Below are 15,173 nucleotides of genomic sequence, written 5' to 3'. Positions count from 1 at the left end.
CTTCTTTTCACTCCTCTTGGAAACAGTTGAAAATATATGTAAATGTAGCCTTCAGGACTAGCACAATATTATTCTGATTCTTTGTGCCTTCAAGTCGTGTGCTACTGTCGCAGGTTCGAATCCTGCCTCGGGCATGGATGTGTGTGATGTTCTTAGGTTAGTTAGGTTTAAGTAGTTCTAGGTTCTGGGGGACTGATGACCTCAGCAGTTAAGTCCCATAGTGCTCAGAGCCATTTGAACCATTTTTTCAAGTCGTGGATATTTGCAAATGTGTCGGAAACACAAGTTACGGAAGAAAATGGCATTCGTTCTGAGCTGAAAGATACTACAGTGACTCTTTTCGCTGAGCAATGTAGGGTACACAAAATTCGGAAACTGCATGTGATAAACACGATGATTTCCTCCCCTCTAGTATATTACCATATACCACCTACTTTTTTACCACAGACGCTCAGCTCAGAGCATATAAATTGTCTTTGACAATAGAAGAAATTCGCTGTGTTAGAAAATCTCCCAGTAAACTTGAACTACGGTCTGTGTCATAAATAAATGATAAAAACATATTCACATTACCCAATATCTATGACTGGTGCACCACATATGGAAAGGCGAGAACTTTTATTTACAATCATTCAGGACTTTAGGGGAATGATAATAACATACATGACAATAATCTCATATGAAACTTCCTGGCGGAATAAAGCTGTGTGCTCGCCCGTTACACGAACTTGGGGCCGCAGGTAAAGGTCCGAGGTTCGATGCCCGGTCCCGAACACAGTTTTAATCCGCTAGGAAGTTTCAAATCGCCGCACACTCCGCTGCAGAGTGAAAATTTCATTCTGAAAATAATCTTATAATTGTTTAGTAGTGGAGCTAGAAACGTAACTGTTAGTGGCTTGTTCAAATCATCTTTTGACGTAAGTATGTCGTTTAAGAGCAAGTAAAACAGTCGAGGCACTGACCCACTACAGCTATTCTTACAAGAGTGAAAAATATTGTTTGAAATACCGATAACGCGAACATTAATATGCAGTCGATCCACGTCTTGTTGGAACTATTATCATTCTATAACTGGCAACGGGACATTTTCCAACAATTCTGGCAACATTTCACTCAGAAAGGAGATAAGTTTTTCTGCACAGCGTATGTGGCGGAATATTAGAGCCATTCGGATATGTAGGGAGGAAGTAGCCCATGTGACAGTCATCTCACTTGAAACAAAGTATATATTTTCGCTTTTATCAATTAATAAACTTTGAAAGCGAACTTTTTGCCATGAAGTATACAAACTGCTCAACCAAAGTTTTGCACCATCTTCAGACGTACGTTGGGTAGATTCAACGTATGCTGTGAATGAAAGTATCACCTTTTAGACGAAAACTTAACCGTGACATAAAACAAGGAACCTGTTTGATGGAAAGTGTACGGCTGTGAAATGTAAATCTGCTACTGGGTGACATTCAGTACCGAGTTGCTCCATGACATGCCATGTGATGTATTTGGATCGTGGTCCTTGGCATGATATCCACAAGGTGGTCAAGAGTTTTGTGTTCAAGCCTCTCCCACTCTTCCCCACTATTCGATGGCAGCCCTTCTAAGGCCGTCCAGTGTTTGAGAAGGTTCCCATACCGACGCACTGCGAGTTACGTCTTGTTCCAAGCATGCTCAATCGGGTTCACGTTAGCAGATATCGCAGGTCATTTCATTCGGTTCTGCTTCCTCAAGGAAGGTACTGATGAGACGGGCACGATTTCCTCATGCATCTTTAATACCGAAAGCATCACAAAAAGTTGACAGTTGTGCTGGAAAGTTGGTTGGAGGAACCTAACGCATTTTTCTGCTGAGCTCTTGGGAGTGCTTGCCTGAGACCTGCATTGCTGCCTGGACGCATCAGCACTCAACTCGTCATGTATAATAAATCATAGGTTATCAGGGAAGAGAATTTGACACCATTAATCCAGGTTCCTTTCTGTGTGTTCCCTTCTCCATTTTTCTCGTACTCCACGGTGTTGATGAGAGGGTTTGTACTGTAGTTAGTACTTGATACGTAGAGGCCAAACTAATCTTGCAGATATGGTTGCGTACTGTCTGGATCGGCGAAACTTCCCAGTTGCCTTCATTTAGACAGCGCGAAGTTGCGTTCTCCTCGGGGTAGCTCACACGCTCGATAATTTGTGGGTAGCGTTTGTCAGCTGCTACGGCAGTGGTTGTCAAACTGCGGCCTGATCAAGTATCCTTGTGGTCCGCGGTTCTCACTCGCAATTTTATAATAATATGAATCTAGCATCTAACAGTAAAAGCTTCTTAGGAATATAGTTTTCCTGCTAGGTAATAAACAAAAATATTTACAGAGATAATAACATTATTTTCACAATCACTTCTGAAACAGAGTTTAGAAGTTACACATCATCAAAATCTAGTTGTTACAAAAACGGCGCCATCCATACACGACGCCTGTGACTGCCTCACGCAAAACCCAATCGTTAAAAAAAATGGTTCAAATGGCTCTGAGCACTATGGGACTTAACATCTATGGTCATCAGTCCCATAGAACTTAGAACTACTTAAACCTAACTAACCTAAAGACATCACACAAAACCAAGTCATCACGAGGCAGAGAAAATCCCTGACCCCGCCGGGAATCGAACCCGGGAACCCGGCTCAATCGTTATCAAAACAATACACAACAATATAAAATTCTTATTTCCTGCAGGATTTTAAAATCATAAACATGGCTGATCATTGTCAGCAACTGTACAATAATTTCATTCGACGTAGGTGTCAAGTATAGACAACAGTTGCAAATATTAAATATTTATTCTTTACCGATATCGAATACACTTTACGATTTTTACCAGAAGCTACAGCTTCCTTAGGAGAATAAATTGCAAATCAGCAAAGAGTAAATCCCTACCATTTGGAACTGTTGGCTGTACCTGGCTCATTCGTCGAATCGAAAATATCTTCTTTTTCCTGAAACGTTTCTGTTTATACCGATTGTTCTCGAATCAAAAATATTCTGGAGGAATTATAGTAGGTGAGACAAAAGTTGGACGATTACATGAGAGGCCTAGCTGTGTGCTCGGGCAGATAGATCTGTCGTTGCGGAGTGAGGGGACGTGCTAGAGGATGGCAGCAGTCGACACGAAGTGTTCCGAATGGTACCGAATTTTAACGATAAGTACTTTGGGATCAGCATCCAGTTTATCGCGCCCTTTGTATACCTAGTCTGTTGGTGGCTCATAATACACTGATTTATACAGGTATCCATTTAATAATAAGATCGGTACGTATGCAGCCGGAAGTGCCGCCCCACAATGTCAGTAGTAGTTCTTGAGCAAAAATGTTTGACGGTCACTTGCTATTGTACTCAGCTACAAGGCAGGTCTTCAATGTCTAGTATGTCACGATAGCGACTGAATGTTCGAATGGCAGTCGTCCATCATTGAGACAATGGGTCCCATTAAAGGGTGAATATGTAGAGCACTAAAACCATCACTAACTTTAACTGTTAAAGCGTGAATTTTTCGAGGAGATAATAAAAAACGTTGTGATTCCCCCTCGTTAGCTCAATGAAGCTGTCTCTCACAAACCTGTTATCTCACTGCGCAGAGAAGATAATTCTCACTGTCACTTTGAGCAACGTTAGGCAAACTTTCTACAAAGGAAAGCAAAAGCGAAAGCTATGCTCATACGAAGTCAACTGAGTAAATGACTGCTACGGAAAGAGACAGAAAAATGCGAGCAACTTTTATTTTGTAACCGAAATTGTGAATTCTATTTACAACAAACTTTTAATATGTGGAGTTTTGGCTTAAAGAAATAAAGAGCTTCCAGTCAGAAGTACTCGATCCAGTGCGTACTGTTAATATTCGAATGTTCAGAGCGGTGAATCCAAGAGAATTACATCGCACTCTTGGTGTTATACTTTGGATTGTTTTTTGGACAATTGTACCAACAACAGGGAAGATAATTTATTATTCGTGACGATAATGGCTTTCCTCGCAGTTTTTTTCTAATAAGCCAGTTTCTGGGATTGAAAAATATGGACACAATGTAAGGAGCCACTACCCATTCTATAACTAAAAAGGGCGGACGAAGACAGGACGATATTTTTAAGTGGTCACAAACACTGCAGGTATGTCTTTCGATGGCATTGGGTCCAAACTACAAAGGAGATGGCTGTATTGCAGCACATAGTGCAATGAGCTACACATGTATTTACTTATATCCTCTGCAAACCACTATGAATTACATGGGAAAGCGTACTTCCCACTGTATCATTTGTTAGGGCTTCTTCACGTACCATTAGTGTATGGAGCGCACGAAAAACGATTGTCTAAACTCCTCAGTGAGAGTTGTAATTAGTGTGATCTTGTCATAGCTGCACTTGCGTGAGTGATGCGTAGGAGGATGAGGAATATTCGTCACTTGAAGCCGTTTCCTGATGATTTGTAAACAGCCTTTCGTGGGATAATTGGCGTCTATCTTCAGATGTATGCCAGGTCCAGTTAATCACTATCTTCGTGACTCTACTTATTAGTCGAACAAATCTGTGACGATTCGTGCCTCTCTTCTTTGTAGACATTCAGTGTCCACCGTGAGTCCTATGTGGCATGGGTCCCACAAACTTGAGCAATGTCCTAGGGTAGATCGCACGAGTGTTTTGTAAATGATATCCTCCATCGCATTTGCCCATTATCATTTCCAAGAACCGAAGTGTGGCGCCTGATTCACCTAAGACTGAGCCGATGCGATAATTCCATTTCATATGCCAACAAACTGTTACATCCAGGTACTCGTATGAGTAGACTGATTTCTGTTGTGACTCATTGGCACTGTAGTCATCGGTTCTACTTTTTTTTCGTTTTATGAAGTGCACAGTTTTACATTTCAGAATATTTAAAGAATTTTCCAGTCTCTGAAGGAATTCGAAATCTTATCGAGACTTGGGTACTTGTACACTTATTTTCAGACAATATTCAGCGTAGATAAATGCGTCGCCTGCAAAAAAGTCTCAAGTTACTATTGTGTGCAAGCCGTTAATATAGCGCATGAAGAACAAGGGTCCCAAGACACTGCCCTGGTGCATGCCTAAAGTTACTTAGATATCAGACAATAGTTATCCATACAAGATAACATCTACATCAACACTAGCAAGAACTCCTCAATCCAATCACAAATTCTACATCTACATCATTATTCTGCAATTCACATTTAAGTGCTTGGCAGAGGGTTCATAGAACCACAATCATACTATCTCCCTACCATTCCACTACCGAACAGCGCGCGGGAAAAACGAACACCTAAACCTTTCTGTTCGAGCTCTGATATCTCTTATTTTATTTTGATGATCATTCCTACCTATGTAGGTTGGGCTCAACAAAATATTTTCGCATTCAGAAGAGGAAGTTGGTGACTGAAATTTCGTAAATAGATCTCGCCGCGACGAAAAATGTCTTTGCTTTAATGACTTCCATCCCAACTCGCGTATCATATCTGCCACACTCTCTCCCCTATTACGTGATAATACAAAACGAGCTGCCCTTTGTTGCACCCTTTCGATGTCCTCCGTCAATCCCACCTGGTAAGGATCCCATACCGCGCAGCAATATTCTAACAGAGGTCTTAATTCTTACTTAATAAATTATGAGTCACGTTCTTTTCGGAAGTCAAGAAGTACTCTATGTTTCTGACTACCTTGATCCACTGCTTTCACGATTTCATTTAGAAAAGCGCGTGTTGCGTTTCGCATATGGATGACAAAGATATCGGAAGTAATTTCGTGCATCTTCTCTGCCACCCTTATTGGCAACAGATCGACCTTTGCTTTCTTCCAACTTCTGACCACAGCTTTTGTTTTAGACTGAGCTACGGTATATTATGGTTAAAAGAGGGATTAGTTCAGCTGCAAAATATCTTGTAGATTCTGACAGGAATTCTATCGGCCCCTCGGTGTTAGTTCAGTATTAGCGATTTCACCTGTGTCGCAACGCAAGGGGCACTAGTATCTGTAGCATGCATCTCCTATTGGTGTGAGAATTGTGTTGGGATAATACTCGTGGATTTTCCTTGTACAGAAACATTGGAAAAAGCAGTTTAGCATTCCTGCTTTTGCTTTACTGCTCTGTATTTCATTTCCTGTGTCATCCATGAGTGCCTGACATTTACTTTCACAGCTTGTACATATGACCAGAATTAATTTTTTGTGAGAGACATTTGGATAAAAATCTGATACGGCGGTTGTTGAAGGCTTCACGCATTACTCTTTTGATAGCAAGCGTATTTAACTTAGCATTTATTTATCAATTGCCTTATTATTTGTTTACACCTGTATTGCAATAGTTGCAGTTTCCTTGAAAGTTCCATTACAGAGTCTTTATACCATGGAGGGTTCCTACCACGAATTGCTCCGCTAGGTGCGTATGTATCCAGTGCTTGATGGACTATTCCTCTAAACCTCTGCCACAGTTCTTCGACACCCTTCTTACCACAGATAACTGTTTCATGTTCCTCCTTGAGGTGTGACACTACCCTCCCTTTACCCAGCATACTGAACACGTAAATCTTTCTACTGTTGTAGCTGTCCTTTGTACTTTGCTGCTCGTTGTTACAACCACCTCATGGTCATTAATATCCTTTTGAACGCAGACGTCAGGTCTATTTGTGGCCATTAAAACTATCAAATTTCCATCGCGAGTGGACTTAAAAAGTGTCTGTTCTAGGCAGTTTTCATAGAAGGCATTTTTATTTCGCAGGGTGCTTTGACACGTCCACCACAAACAAAACAGAATACCCCAAACGATTTTTGGATAATTAAAGGCTCCTCCAGCTATGACTAGGGAGCATGTAAGTGCCAGGGAGCCGAGATATTATGTAACCATTTTGGTTACATTTGGGGGTTAGGGGAGGGTGGAGGGGAAGTGTGAGGTGCTTAATGGTCGATGGACAGATTTATTTATAAGTTTATGTTCATGCTTGACAATGTCTTGCCCAAACAATCTCTGTAACTTCAGTGTCAAATGTTCAAATATGTGTGAAATATTATGGGACTTAATTGCTAAGGTCATCAGTCCCTAAGCTTACACACTACTTAACCTAAATTATCCTAAAGACAAATACACACACCCATGCCCGAGGGAGGACTCGAACCTCCGCCGGGTCCAGCCGACTTCAGTGTCTGTTTCAGTGGATTTGGGTTACTTGGCTACTACTAAAAACACTAAAAACACGTTTTCAGTTAACCTATCCCTTCATCGTGTACTTAGATTTCACTCAAAAGATCTCACTGGTATGGATTTCGGCCTGCAGTAGATTTCTGTATCTATTGTTATTTGAGTTCGTTTCCTTTTGAGAGTGCTTCGAGATCTGGCGCTTTATTGCGAATGATTCGGCAGTTGACCACCGATACCTTAAGTCTTGTCTGTGTGTGCTTATGTGATGGGTGAGCGGCATTTCCTTAGATCATCGGTAATATCTTGAGGCTAGCTGGTATCATCTGGAGCGAATGGAGAGTCGCTAAAAAACATGCCCACAATGTTGATTTATTTGTACAGGGCAATTGTAGTTACAAGCAGACGCCCACATCCGCGTAATATTGTACGCAGGGAAGCGATAGCGACTATCCCGCTCTCAGTTGTTACCCGTAAAGGCGGAAAAGCCGTCAGGAAAATGTAAGGTCGTACCTCTAGGCCACGAGCAGACTCTGAACCGGTTGCCGCAAGGACAGCATGTTGGACAACGTCCCAGTTTCATTTTCGACACTCGACGATCTGCAATACCTGAAACAAGGGTTACGTAATGCTGCTACACGCACAGTTACTCAGAATATTTCAAAAAATGGCTCTGAGAACTATGGGACTTAACATCTGAGGTCATCAGTCCCCTAGAGCTTAGAACTAGTTAAATCTGTCTAACCTAAGAACATCACACACATCCATGCCCTAGGCAAGTTTAGAACCTGGGACCGTAGCAGTCACGCGGTTCCGGACTGAAGCGCCTAGAACCGGACGGCCACCGCGGCCGGCCGCAGAATATTTATTTACCTAAAATTATCGGACGATTATATACTAAAGAACGACTTGTCATAGAATAAAAGTCATAGTTACACGGTACTGATTTCTTTCATTCCATTTGAATCGTTAGTATTGGAGATCTTCTGTAAGCCATGAATTTGCAAAATATATCAAACAGCATCTTAATATTGTAATGAGCTCTTATGATGAGACTGATTGACGGCGCGGCTCCCCCCGTCGGAGGTTCGAGTCCTCCCTCGGACGTGGATGTGTGTGTAGTCCTTAGCATAAATTATTTTAAGTTAGATTAAGTAGTGGATAAGCCTAGGGACCGATGAACTCAGCAGTTTGGTCGCATAGAAGCTTACCACAAATTTCTAAATTTACTGATTGACGGTTTGGTAAACTAGATAATGAACGTGTACGTCTTAATACCATTATCGATATATTGTAAACGTACACGTTCATTATCTCGTTTACCAAATCGTCAATCAGTCTGATCTTAAGAGCTCATTACAATGTTAAGATGATGTTGTTTGATACTATAGCTTCAAAATAATGGACACGAAATTTTCCACGGATCTTTGCGTTCGCATTTCGCGACCACATCAACGACTGTACCGTCTTTCAAAGTATTCGCACAATAAAACAACATCGAGATAATGCATAAATATTTTTTGGTCAACGTCAAGTGTCTCCGTGATTCCGTGTTAAAAAAAAATATAAAGAAACTGAATGGCGGCATTATGTCGCAGGAGATGCCCATCACGTTGTTTTGTTATTTTACTTTTTATTAAGCTTTTATTACTGTTTCGGCTATCTTTAGAACTAAAAATAAAGTACGACGCACAACGTACACTAAAATGAACCTACTTTCTCACCAAAAGTTTCATAAAGGGTGATGATCGAAAATATAGAAACCCGCGAGGAATAGATGTTTGAACGTAAATCCAGATGGTAGCAAAGCCTGCAGGTTGAGGTTTTGTATTTGACCACGAGCTGCACCTGTCCAATGCCCTCAGTATATTGCAAGTGTCAGTCGTTCTGTGTAGTTGTGGGTGCATGATATCGGACCTAAGTGAATTCGAACGTGGACAAATTGTTGGACCTCGTATAGTGGGTTGCTTCGGTAACCAAGCGAGCCAAAGTGTTTGATGTTGCAAGAGCACGGTATCGAAGATTTATATCGCATACAGGGAAAGCGGGAAAACATCATCCGCTGAGTCACAACGCTGACGAAAGTGTGTTTCGAGTGGTCGTGACAGACGGTCATTGACGAGGATTCTGCCGAAAATTAAAAGACGGCCGCAAAGGTCACTTTAGAACTGAACCTGTCAGCACCAACACGAAGGGGTTCCTCAATCAGGAAATCAAATGCCCGGAAAAGCAAAACCTAGTGCCGAAGCACCAGCAACGGAAGAATCCCATTTTGTCGGATGAGTCTTGTTTCGCACTGTTTCCAACGTCTGGTCGAGTTCACGTCCCAAGAGGGAAACGTGGCGGGGATTGCATGATGATTTTGGTAGCCATATCGTGGTATTCCATGGGCTCCATCGTTACACTGTAAGGTGGCACTGGTGCCAAGGACTATGTGCCCATTTTAGGCGGTCAGGTCCGTTACATGGAACAGTGTTTGTTCCCACTGGCGATGCTGTATTCCAAGAGGACAGAACCGTTGGTCACACAGCTCGCGTCATCCCCGACTGGTTTTGTCAGCACGAGGATGAACCGCCGCATCTTCCCTGGGTACCACAGTCGCCAGATAAGAATATAATTGAATCTTTATGGAATACTTTCAAGAGAAATGTGTGTGATCGCTATCCACTTACATCACCGTTACAATTAGACTATTACTTTTCAAACACCTTGACTATACAAAAACTGATGCCTGATTCACATTTCCTGGGTAGAATTCTGGTGGCTGCTATGCATGCGTGTAAATTTTGTTCCATGTTTAAATTTTGGCAGTATTGTGGCATTTTTTATATTTTTAGCACTTACATCCTCATGTCAACCCGGTTCAGTCAACGGATTATGCACGTATTTGCATGCATGCAGAACCGGCACTCTGTTGGGATTTATTGAACTGTACAGAAAAACTGGCCTTCAGCTTGAGAGAAATATGCAGTGAGACGAATTGAAATAATGTTTTTTCCAAAGATAATAATTATACTGAAGTCGCCGCCATTCATTGCAAACAGTACAGAAGTCAGCACGCCCATGCAGCATTATACCTCTCGATACTTCAACGTCTGGACCACCAAAACGATCACGTTCGACGATGTTCCTAAGTGCAGTACTTGCCCCCGCTTGTCTCCATATGAGTGTACGTCCAGAATTGTCGAACATGGTTGTTTTGTTGGTGCAGATGTTATGGTATCGATATGCGAAGATTTTCGTGCCTTACCGGGCAATGGGACAAACTCGCGAATTTACATAAACAGCTTAAGTTTATGTAGGTGACAGCGGCAATCAACTTTAACAAGCAGTGCACCTCAGAAGGTGTCGGAAGATGGTACATTATAGTGCCGACATCAACAGCAAAAAATAAAGATCTTTTAATGTAGCTAAGGTATTCATTCACACGCGAACGCCAGTAAACGATAAGTCGAGAGTAGAATGTGCAAATCAGTACTGTAGCTAAGGTGTCCCCACGTAGTCCTTTTGTCCTGACGTGTCTCTTTTCTCTATGAACAGTATTCATCGGAAGAATTTTTCTTTCTCGACATTTAGTAGGATTTTACAAGTGAGCAAAGTCTATAAGAAGACATACGTAAGAAGCCCAACGCGACTGCTCTCGATTGTGGATGCACTGCATATAATGCACAATACTCTAAGACATAAATCTGAGCAACATTAAGTTCAGCTAGTACGAGGTTGAGTCAAATGAAAACCTTAAATTTGTAATAACAAATCGAAAGTTCGCGCCGTTATCCTGTAAGTTGGTAAGCGTGCTACAAACAGCGTGCAGAATGGCCTGTAGGTGGCAGCATAGCGCAGATGCACACCTACCGTCGCAGTATCAATATAAAGATGGCCGCCCCACTTGAAACTTGTACCAGAGAAGAACAGCGTTCTGTTATTCGGTTTTCGTGCAGTGAAGGTGTGAAACCTATTGAGATTCATCGACGAATGAAGATTCAGTACGGTGATGCATGTTTGTCACAGCAGCAAGTCTACGAATGGAGTAGGAAGTTCGCAGATGGTGTGACTTCAGTGGTAGATGCTCCTCCTCCAGGTCAGGCACAACGAGTTGACTCCACAGAACATTGCAGCAGTTGAAGCCATAGTGAAGGAAAACCGCCGAATGACACTGAATGACGTTGTAGCATGTTTACAGATTAGTCATGGGTCAGCACACCACATTGTGCATGATGTGCTCCAGTTTCACAAAGTATCTGCAAGAAGGGTGCCACGGCAGCTGACTCCTGAAATGAGAGAACGACGTGTTGATGCCTGTGAAGAACTTCTTCGGCGCTTTAAACGAGAAGGTGATGGCTTGATTACAAGAATCGTTACTGGGGACGCAACCTGGGTTCACTTCCAGCAACCGGAAACGAAGAGAGCGAGCAAGGAATGGCGCCACTCCTCATCACCAAAACCAAAGAATTTTCGAACAGAACCATTAGCAGGGAATGTGATGCTGACTCTCTTTTGGGACGAAAAAGGTGTCATTTTGGAGCATTACATGCCTAGAGAGACCACTGTCACTAGTGCATCATACACAGATCTCCTAAAAAATCATCTGCGGCCTGCAATCAAATCAAAGCGACGTGGATTTCTGTCAGCAGGTGTCCTTTTGCAACATGACAATGCAAGGTCCCACACTGCCCGTACAACAGTTGCAACAATCACAGACCTGCATTTTGAGTGTCTTCCTCATCCACCATACTCGCCAGACCTTGCCCCAAGTGATTTCCATATGTTTGGACCACTCAAAGACGCAATGGGAGGAAAGAAGTTCCGTTCTGATGAAGAGGTACGCCACGCGCTGCATGAGTGCTTGCGCGGACTACCAAAAGAATTTTTTTCTAAAGGAATTTATGCACTTTGTAAGCGCTGGAGGACTTGCATTGAGCGTGGGGTAGATTATGTTGAAAAGTGACACATCTTTGTACCACTTCTGCACAATAAATAATATTTTTAAAAAAATATTTAAGGTTTTCATTTGACTCACCCTCGTACATGAGAGTTGGTCACCATCTCCCGGGTGTCGATCCTCTCACTTAACTGATCCTCATTTGCACGAGCACGGAACGTTCACTACGATCATCCACAAAGATTTAACGATGTGCTGATACCAAAATAACTCATCGAACCTTTCGCCGTGATCGAAGCAGAACGAGTTCCTCAAAATTTTGGTCCGAAAAAGGTGGAGTAAGATGACTCGCATTTAGGAGGGTGGTGGTTCAAGAGCCCGTCCGGTCATCCATATTTGGATTTTCCGCGATTTCCCTAAATCGCTTCGAAAGACCATGGTCAGTTTCCTTCCCCACTCGTTAGCAGTGTGAGTTTGTGCTCTGTCGCTAGTAACATCTTCGTTGACTGAACATTAAACCCTGATCTCCATTCTTCCTTCCAAATCTTGGCTCTAGTCATGGTAATGACGCTATCGACAATACGTGTTACACCTGTTCTTAACACAAATATCCGCTCTTATGACTGGCACTGGATAAGCAGAGACTTGTCCAGTGTGAGCTCTGAATGCCGTGTAACATTTTACGTTGTCACGGAAATTACTTTGGCAGCAGGCAGTAACTGTGTAGAGGACGCAAACCTGGAATGGTACCCGTTGTGGGCAGTGAGCGAATACAGAAACTGGTGTCGCTCTGGCAATTGGCCAGGGAACGATTTGGCTGTGCTGCCACGCCGACGGGGCAACTTAGGTCATCGACCTGTGAAACTCGGAGAGTGACTCTGCAGCGACCGAAATTCAGTCTCTCATGGGCCAGGACGAGATGATGACTGAGAGGAATCACTGGTGCAATGCATCCTTAGTAAAGAGCAAGTACAAATGATGGACATAATTAAATTTGCTCAGTGGTAGACATTGCATAAGTAAAGGTCTGCCGTCGAAAGGACACATGACGAAAACGATAGCAAGATTGACTGAGCTTAAATCCAATCATTTAATTGCTAAATGAACTAAATTCACTACTGAAGGATATTGTATCAGGCCTTGGGCAGGGCGTACCATTGTTCGAAAAATGTGTTGACCATAAATTCAAATAGTGGTATTAACAGTAATTCAGACTTAGTGATAAAATATGGATGTTATAATTAAAATAAAATGCTTAAACGGCAAGACACGATACGCAACTGATCTATCGGTTTTCGAACAATGTACGTTGCCCTTCCTGAGATACCTTTGCCAGAACAGAAAAACACAACATAAAAAACATACGCGGTAAGTCTATAGGATATCACAATAATTCTAGACACATTTGTAATCAATTAGTTAATTATTCAGTGCAAGTGCTACTACTAGACAGTCACACACATACCTGCGTCAGTATCCGGACAGCTACAGACATAACTGCGTCAATCTCCTGCTATATTAGAAGCGAGTGTGAGTAAAACGAGAAGGAGATTCTTATCCAAACATTTCTACTGTCTATTTTTTGACAATTGGTCGTGCCTCGTTGGATATCGAAAGAGTTGTCAAGGATTACTTAATTTAATAGATTATCATACATCTTGTCATGATAGTAAGAGCACAATTCAGAAAAGAAGGAAATATTACAATGTTTTATTTTACATGCTTTAGTGACCTTAGGGAGCCATAAAAAGGGGTGCTTACGAAAGATCAGATTGTTCTCAGGACATTTCTCGTTGTAGTTCCAGGGCAACGAATCCATCATACTTTTCATATAATGAAGTAATCGAATGCAGTATACGCTTCTTTCTATAAGAAGAAACTATTAACGTCCCAAACTGCAGTACAGAGATTGGATAAGTTTAGATGAACTTCTCGTTCCAATAGTTCCGTAGTGAGAAGATCCTCCAGGATGTAGAACTTGTCTGAAAACAAGAATACACAATAAATATTTACGAAGAAAAACAGATATGCTAATGTAACTTCCACAGATATCAAGTGACATGGTCCTCATGGACATAGAATAAATAAAAAAAATCTTAAACATATTTTCATTTAAACGGTAAAAACAGACTTGTCACAAAACATGTAAATGTTCAATACTCAAAGATACAGAAGATAATTGTGAGGCTATTGTAGCTATGCATCACCAAATACAAAAATTATTTTAGAACATTTATTTACACTGATTGTGTTACTGTACTGAATTTGTACAGAAGTCACATTGTACATATACTCATATTATTTGATATTACTAGCAGCATGCGCTCATCAGATGACTTTCCTGAGAAATTCTTAACGAATCAAAAGGAAATTTGTTTTTGGATGAGATCTACAAAACACAATTTTTTCTTCTTTTACCCAGACATGTTTCGCTGCAGTTACAGCATCGTCAGCTGTTCTCTTAGCTTTATAAACAGTCTTAGTGAAAGTATGAAAAGTGAAGATGACGGGAAAAGCAGAAGAAATGACAAACTGTGGTCGGCCAGTGTGGCCGAGCGGTTTTAGGCGCTTCAGTCTGGAACTGCGCGACCGCTACGGTCGCAGGTTCGAATCCTGCTCCGAGCGTGGATGTGTGTGATGTCCTTAGGTTAGTTAGGTTTAAGTAGTTCTAAGTTCTAGGGGACTGATGACCTCAGATGTTAAGTCCCATAGCGCTCAGAGCCATTTGAACCATTTGACAAACTGTGAAAGGGAAACAACTGTAATGAAAAACGTAATAAACCACAGCGTATGATAACTAGAACGAAAATAAAAATCCACAGATGATGGTGTAAATTTAGCGAAACAAGTCTGGATAAACGGGGAAAAGCTGTGTTTTGCTCAAGGCGGAACCCACCCAAAAATAAATTTGTTTGTAGCCAAACGTAAACACAAGAGCTTCAACCCCAAGGGAGTAGAAGGATTGGCCATCATAAATTCTACAGGCTCCTCTTAAACTGATTTTTATATGTACTATAGTTAAAAGTTTTTGTCTGCTAAGTTCAAAATTTGTTTAAAAAGGAACTTCCGTCCTCGTCAATTAATTTTATGCCCATCAGCAGAGGTTGAAATTCGCACTT

General features: G+C 41.7%; 1 protein-coding gene across 1 annotated transcript in view; it reads left to right on the top strand.

Annotated features, from left to right (window-relative positions):
- LOC126262420 (probable cytochrome P450 6a14) overlaps window positions 1-15,173 on the top strand; it is a 102,270-nt gene that overhangs the window by 600 nt on the left and 86,497 nt on the right. The window lies entirely within an intron of this gene.

Source organism: Schistocerca nitens, chromosome 6 (assembly GCF_023898315.1).
Source record: "Schistocerca nitens isolate TAMUIC-IGC-003100 chromosome 6, iqSchNite1.1, whole genome shotgun sequence".
NCBI lineage: Eukaryota > Metazoa > Arthropoda > Insecta > Orthoptera > Acrididae > Schistocerca > Schistocerca nitens.
This window is presented reverse-complemented; position numbering and strand designations above follow the sequence as displayed.